The sequence below is a fragment of the Lynx rufus genome, unplaced genomic scaffold (genome assembly GCF_022079265.1).
Source record: "Lynx rufus isolate CCGP_SWC_20201006 ecotype Redwood Valley unplaced genomic scaffold, mLynRuf1.p SCAF_5, whole genome shotgun sequence".
NCBI classification, from domain to species: Eukaryota; Metazoa; Chordata; class Mammalia; order Carnivora; family Felidae; genus Lynx; species Lynx rufus.
The window spans coordinates 77,250,178-77,256,142 of record NW_025814867.1 but is presented as its reverse complement, the minus strand read 5'-3'; the positions used below and the strand labels follow the sequence as shown (position 1 = coordinate 77,256,142).

Sequence of the window (5,965 nt, the reverse complement as noted above, 5' to 3'; positions counted from 1 at the left end):
TACCAAAACCAGTCAAAGACACTACAAATAAAGGAAACTACAGGCCAGTATCCCTGATGAACATACAAACAAATATCCTCAAAAAAAAATCAGCAAATCACATTCAACAATACATTAAAAAGATCATTCACCACAATCAAGTGGGATTTATCCCTGGGGTGCAAGTATGATTCAACATTCATAAATCATTCACTGTGATGATATACCACTAACAAAATGAAAGGTTAAAATCATATGATCATCTCAACGGATGCAGAAAAAGCATTTGACAACATTCAACATCTGTTTATGACAAAACCTCTCAACAAAGTGAGTATACAGGGAACATACCTCACCATAATAAAGGGCATATATAACAAGCCCACAGCTAACATCTACTCAATGGTGGAAAACTGAAAACTCTTTCTGTAAGATCAGGAACAAAACAAGGATGTCCATTCTCACCATTTTCATTCAAGATAGTACTGGAGGTCCTAGCCACAGCAATTAGGCAAGAAAAAGAAATAAAAGTCATCTAAATTGGCAAGGAAGAAGTAAAATTTCCTATTTGCAGATGACATAATTCTACATATAGAAAACCCTAAAGATCCCACCCAAAACTGTTAGAATAAGTGGATTCAGCAAAGTTGCAGAATATAAAATCAATACACAAAAATACATTTCACTTCTATCAGAAAGAGAATTTTAAAAATCTGAATTACAGCTGGATCAAAAAGAATAAAATATCCAGAAATAAATATAATGAATAGGTGAAAACTGAAAAAATACATATCTATATTTCAGCATACTGAAAACTATAAGACACTGAAGAAAGAAATTGAAGACACAAATAAATGGAAAGATATTATGTGCTCATGGATTACAAGAACATTTTTAAAATGTACATAATATCCAAAGCAATTCCAATGGTACTTTTCACAAAAATAGAACAAACAATCCTAAAGTTTATAGGGGACAACAAAAGACCCAGAATAGCCATGGCAATCTTAAGAAAGAAGAACATAACTTGAATCATCACATTGCTGATTTCAAATTATATTACAGCTCTGTAGTAATCAAAACAGTATGGTATTGGCATAAAAACAGACACATAGTAGAACAGAAGAGACTCAGAAATAGATCTATACATATATGATCAATTAATTTATCACAAAGGCACCAAGAATATACAATGGGAAAAGGATAGTCTCCTCAGTAAAAGGTGTTGGAAAACCTGGACAGCCACATGCAAAACAGTGAAACTGAACCCCTATTTTACATCATATTCAAAAATCAACTAAAATGGATTAATTACACATAACACCTGAAAACACAAAACTAGAAGAAAACATGGGGGTAAACTAACAATGGTCTTGGTGGTGATTTTTACAATTTGACACTAAAAGCAAATGGAACAAAGCAAAAAATAAACAAGTGGGACTATATCAAACTGAAAAGCTTCTGTAAAGATCAACAAAATGAAAGACAACCTACAGAATAGGAGAAACTATTTGCAAATCATATCTTTGATAAGGGGTCACTATCCAAAATATAGTTAAAAACTCATACAACTCAATAACAACTGCTGTACAACAAAAGATATGGAGACCATGCAGAGAACAGGCAAAAGTGATGAAAGCATGGTAAGGAAGGGAACTTCCCCCACCCCATCATGCTACGAACTGCAGAGGGGAGGGAGAGTATAGGGAGAACATGAGCAGATTCATCTGCCCTGGGGCATGGATGAAAAGATGCAGTTTATTATTTATTATTTTATTTTATTTTATTTTATTTTATTTTGGAGAGAGAAAAATTATGTGAGTGGGGAGAGAGGTGGAGGGAGAGAGAGCTAGAATTTCAAGCAGGCTCCGCACTCAGCGTAGAGCCCAACGTAGGGCTCGATACCACGACCCTGGGATTGTGACCTGAGCAGAAATTGAGTTGGTTGCTCAACTGGATGACACCCCCTAGTTGCCCTTTTAAACTGCTGCTTTTCTGGGATGCCTGGGTGGCTCATTCTGTTGAATGTCTGACTCTTGATTTCAGCTCAGGTCATGATCCCAGTGTTGTGGGATCAAGCCCCATGTTTGACCCTGTGTTGAATATTGAGCCTGCTTGCGATTCTCTCTCTCTCTCTCTCTCTCTCTCTCTCTCTCAACTCTGCTCCTCTCCCCCACTCATGCTGTCTCCCTCAAATTAAAAAAAAAAGGCAACTAGAATATAAAGGAAGCCCTAGAACCCTGTAAAACAGCAAGGAAGCTGCTGGAACTCTCTCCAGGTCAGAGGTGCTGGTGAATGCCACAGTTTACGCTCCCCCTCCACCATGATAGCACAGATGGAGAACTGTGCAGGTGCCATAGCATGCCTGTTGCCTCAGTGAGCACTGGGCCTATAGTTCACACCAGCCCTGGATGCTCTGGGGCACAGAAAAAAAAAAAGCTGTGGGGAAAAAAAACAACTAGAATATAAAAGATCCAGCCCTAGAACCCTGCGAAGTGATGGGAAAGCTGCTGGAACTCTCTCAGGGTCAGAAGGGATGGCTAATGTCACAGTTGTGTCCCTTTTCCACTTAGATAGTATGGACAGGAGCAGGGTCCAGGTATCCCAGCCAGCGTCTCATCTCAGCGAGTCCTGGGTCCCTGGCCAAAACTAACCCCAGCCATCCCACTGAGGCCACCCCAGCATACAGCACACTGGGATACCTCCTGTTAGCTTTCGCTACCGCCATCGTGACACAATGACACAGGCACAAATCACTTCAGAACACTCTAGGCCCATACAACTTTGACTTCAGATGGCTTGCTAGGGCACCCCTGGCACAGAGTGCTCTGAAAACCCTGGCTGATTCCTGCCTAGGCTCCAGCCACCCCACCAGGGCACCCTTTGTGCAGAGAGTCCTGGGAAGCCCTCACTTGTATCTACTTCAGCTTCAGCTGTCCTCCCAGGGCATCCTCTGTATAAAGCACCCTGGGACCTCCTGGCCCATGTCCTACTTTGACTCCAGCGACCCCATCAGGGAACCCCCCCCACACACACACATGGAGAGCCTCAGGACACCCTGGCTTGCCCCCATTTTAGCTTTAGCTGTCCTGCCAGAGTAACCTTTGCATAGAGAGCCAAGGGACTGCACCAGCCCACACCTACTTCAGCCTTAGCTGTCCTGCTAGGGTGCCCTCTGTAGGGAGAACCTCAGGACCTCCTGACTTGCACCACTTCAGCTTCAGCTGTCCTGCCAAGGTACCCTCTGCACAGAGAGCCCTGGGACTGTCCCAGCCTATATCCACATCAGCTTGGCCTTCCCACTAGGGCAGCCTCAGCATGGAGCACCCAAAGACTCCAGACAGACAGCCAGAATCACCAGGCATACATAGTCTACAAGGGGACGACCATACTTCAAATTTAGGAGAACGAGCTATTCCTTCAAGTTTAGGAAAAGCAGCTATTCTGCCTAATTCACAGAAACAAACATAAGAAAATCAAGCAAAATGAGACACTTTCCTTCAAGTTAGGAAAAGCAGCTATTCTACCTAATTCATAGAAACAAACAGAAAGTCAAGCAAAATGATACAGAGGAATATGCTCCAAACAAAAGAGCAAGACAAAAACCTCAGAAAAAGAACTAAATAAAACAGAGAAAAGTAGTATGTCTGAATAAAGAGTTTAAAGTAATAATCATAAAGATGCTCACTGAACTAGAGAGAAGAGTGGAAGAGCTCAGTGAGAACGTCAACAAAGAGAGAGAAAACATAAAAAAGAACCTATCAGGGTTGAAGAATACAATAATTGAAATGAAAAACCCACTAGAAGGAATCAACAGTACATTAGCGTATTGCTAATGGACCAGAGATCTGGAAGACAGGGTAATGGAAAGCATCCACATTGAACAATAAAAGGAAGAAATAACTTTAAACAATTATCTGTTGGACAACATCAAATGAACAAATATTTGCACTATAGGGGGTCTCACAAGGAGGCGGGGGGGAGCAGAAAACTTATTTAAAGAAATAATAGTTAACAAGTTCCCTAACCTGAGGAAGGAAATAATAATCCTTGTTCAGGAAGCAAAGAGAATTGCAAACAAGATAAACCCAAAGATGTTAACACCATAACACATAATGATTAAAATATCAAAGGTTAAGGATAAAGAGAATTTTAAAGACAGTAAAAGAGAAAAAGTTACATACAAGGGAAACCCCATAAGGCTATCAGCTAATTTTTCAGCAGAAACTTGATAGGCCAAAAGGGAATGGCATGATATATTCAAAGTACTGAAAGAGAAAAAAATCTACAACCAAAAATACTCTACTTGGCAAAGTTATCATTCAGAATTGAAGGATAGATAAAGAGTTTTCCAGACAAACAAATTTAAAGAAGCTCATCACCACTAACAAGAAGCGTTCTTTCAGTGGAAAAGAAAAGGCCATAATTAGAAATAAAGAAGTTGTGAACAAAAAGATGTAAAATATGACAACATATAAGTAAGACATGGTGGACAGGGGAGTAAAAAAGCAGTTCTTTTAGAATGTGTTAAAACTTAAGTGACCACCAACATAATATAGACTGCTATATACTTAAAATGTTATATATGGATCTCATGGCAACCACAAGCCCAAAACCTACAACAGATACACACAAGATAAGGAGAAAGAAAAGCAAGCATAATACTACAGAAAGCCATCAATCACAAGAAAAGAGAGCAAGAAGGAACAAAGAACTATAAAAACAACCAGAAAGTAACAAAATGGCAATAAGTACATTCCTATCAATAATTACTTTAAATATAAATGGTCTAAATGCTCTAATCAAAAGACATGGGGGTGGTGGAATGGATTAAAAAAACAACAAAAATCTATATGCTTCCTACAAGAGACTCATTTCAGAGGTCACAGCTGTGAGCCCTCCTCTGCTTGTGCTACCCCCACCACTATTGCTGGGAGGTCTGAGTGCCTGAGCTGCAAACCATGGCCTACTGCTGGCAGGAAGGGAAGGATTTAATTATATTTGTGACCAAAGAAGACCATTAAACTCCAGCAAAGCAGAGCTGGTGGCTGATGACCCCAATGATCCGTATGAAGAGCATGGATTGATCCTGCCAAATGGAGACATTAATTGGAACTGCCCATGTCTTGGGGGAATGGCCAGTGGCCCCTATGAGGAACAGTTCAAGTCAGCCTTTTCCTGCTTCTACCATAGCACAGAGGATGTCAAGGGGTCAGACTGTGTAGACCAGTTCTGGGTCATGCAGGAATGTATGCAGAAATACCCAACCTCTATTCCCAGGAGGATGAGGAGGAGGTGGAGGAGGAAGAGGAAAAGTCAGCAGAACGTTTAGAAGAGACAGCTCCCACTGAGGCCACTGCAACCAAAGAAGAGGAGGGGTCAAACTAATAAAAGGACATAAGGCACTGGGCTCCAGTCCTTCTGCCTAGGAGTTATATGAACCTTTTGCAAAATGCCTTTTGGTCATTCTCTGAGAAACTGTCCTTCCCTCTGTTGTTCTGTGCATTATAATGTACAAAATAACTTATTTTGATGATCTTGATGGTCTTGGTCTTTTGACATATACACTGGAAAAACATGTATGTGTGTCTCACATAAACCTATCAGCAAATGTAGCTGTCACTTTTGAATTCTTTTCTCAGATTATCCTGAATTTTGTCACTTTGAAATAATGTGCTATGATCAGCACATTATCTGGGAGTATCTTGTGAGTGAGCTGATTTATTCTTACTGATTATATTAGATTTCATACCCCTTTAGGAAGTGAAATAGAAACAAGAACATCTTTCTTTACAAATGCTGGAGTGGGGCCATTCCTAATACAAGAGGCCAAATGATCAGATACTTCTTTCTCGAAAACCATCCTGACCTTGAATATATGAGGGAATACTATATTTCATTTCTGATGCATTTTGGTTTCCATTTTTACCTCGACTCCCAGTGTTTTCTGTGTTTGGAAACTGGAGCTTTGGACCCTCTGATTCAC

General features: G+C 40.4%; 1 pseudogene; it reads left to right on the top strand.

The window, feature by feature from the left end:
- The first annotated feature begins 4,940 nt into the window (after window positions 1-4,940).
- LOC124526125 (mitochondrial intermembrane space import and assembly protein 40-like) lies at window positions 4,941-5,367 on the top strand (annotated as a pseudogene).
- Window positions 5,368-5,965: the final 598 nt, after the last annotated feature.